The sequence below is a fragment of the Pseudomyrmex gracilis genome, unplaced genomic scaffold (assembly GCF_002006095.1).
Source record: "Pseudomyrmex gracilis isolate BER0280 unplaced genomic scaffold, ASM200609v1 scaffold_72, whole genome shotgun sequence".
Taxonomy (NCBI): Eukaryota; Metazoa; Arthropoda; class Insecta; order Hymenoptera; family Formicidae; genus Pseudomyrmex; species Pseudomyrmex gracilis.
The window spans coordinates 383,561-385,375 of record NW_018020656.1 but is presented as its reverse complement, the minus strand read 5'-3'; positions in this window follow the sequence as shown (position 1 = coordinate 385,375).

Below are 1,815 nucleotides of genomic sequence, written 5' to 3'. Positions count from 1 at the left end.
ATATTATAATAATTGTTATAGTAAAAAATCTCTTTTTTGTCTCATTCTAATGTCAAAAAAACAAATGATAATTTATGTTCCAAAGATGTGGAAAAAGAACTTCAGAAATTTAGATACATTTCTATGATACCAGTAAAGAAAAAAAATATGTACAGACTCTTCTAAGTTCAAAATCAACAAAACAAAGATGATATTTCAAGTTAAAGGTATTACTTTTTCACTGAAACGTATCTCACGATGTTAGAGATCGATGAAAAAGGACAGGAGTCAGAGTCAGAGGATGACCAAAAGATGACCGTTCGATTAAAATAAAAATTGGTTTTGCTCCAAAAAATAAATTTAGCAACGATTGCTCTCATTTATTATTTCGCACCGCCATTCGTATTGATTCTTTCAGACTTAATATTTTCCTGAGAAACAAAAAGAATTTGATAGTGACCGAACTTCGGCAACGATCTACGTCTGCGCCGTATGAAAGCTGCTGTGCACAATGGCATTTAGTCATAAATACTTAATATAATTGTTTCGACAGATGAAGAGCTAAACGTGTTGTTATCATTTTATTTAATATACATAATACAGTAAATATTTTGTTAGTCAAAGTAACTTTTATTGTGTAATTTGCACAACTTCAACGCGTAACGTCTGTGATGTGCGTTTTTCATGGTGCAAATAACCGAATTTGCTGTTAGAAATCAGCCAGCGTGTAAATTCTCCCGTCCACGTGTACAAGGTCTAAAGAAAAATTATTTTCTAATACCGCAAAAACGAACTGGAAGTAATACGCATATTTTCGCACGATCGCAGCGAAATCACAGTCGACCATTGCTGTTAAGGTACAAAGATACAAGACACAAGCCAGAGAGATAGAGAGAGAGGAACGGAGAGAGACAGAATGAGGACGAAGGAGGGTCCGATGTTACGAGGCTGGTACCTATCCAGCTGGTGGTGGCACAAGGAGGAGGAGACTCTTCGGCACGTTCTCCACTTTCAGTGGCAAGACCGAGGAGGCAGTCACACCGCGACCGTTATAACCTGTGTCCATCCAGTTTTGCGCTTGACCAGGAGTGACGCTTGTCAGGTGCGTCTGTGTGTATATGTGTGTATACAATACATACTACGTGTGAATGTGTGTGACTTGTGCGAGCTCTGGCGAGATCCTCGACAGAAGGAATTTAGTGTAAAGGTAGAAGCCCATCAGTTTTTGTGAAAAAATATCTCTAGTGAGTTTTTTTTTTTTTTGTCTTTATTTAAGTGCGAAGAAAAGTGCGTAGAAATTCAGAAGCCGCACGAATGAACAATTTAAATAACGACGTGATAATTTATTATCGTTAATCAGACGTCGCGCGGCTAATTGATCTCATTGTGAAATTCTGATCCATTTTATTTGTTCGCAACAATTTTGTCATACGTGTGTTGATTTCTTTTGGTTTGGTCATTGGAATTTCGTTACTCGAACATGAAGTCCTTACGAAAACAAAAAGAAAACTTCGCTATAGAAAAATGTACAAATTTCTCATACGTTTCAATGTCCTTTTCTTATTTCGATCGTTTCAATAAGTTTTATTGTTTTTTATTATTGTATTACTTTTTCGACGATTTTTAAATAGATTAGTTTCTTTGATGAGTTTCTCGACGATGAATTTTTTAATAACACAAGAATTAATCGCGCGTAACTAAATGTTTCTTCTGTAGGAACCATATCACTGCGTACCGCGATATACAGGGTGTTTCAGAACTATGGGATCAAACTTCTAGGGGTTATTCAGTGCAACAGTAGAAAACATTTGAGTATAGGGACCCATGTCCGGAAAA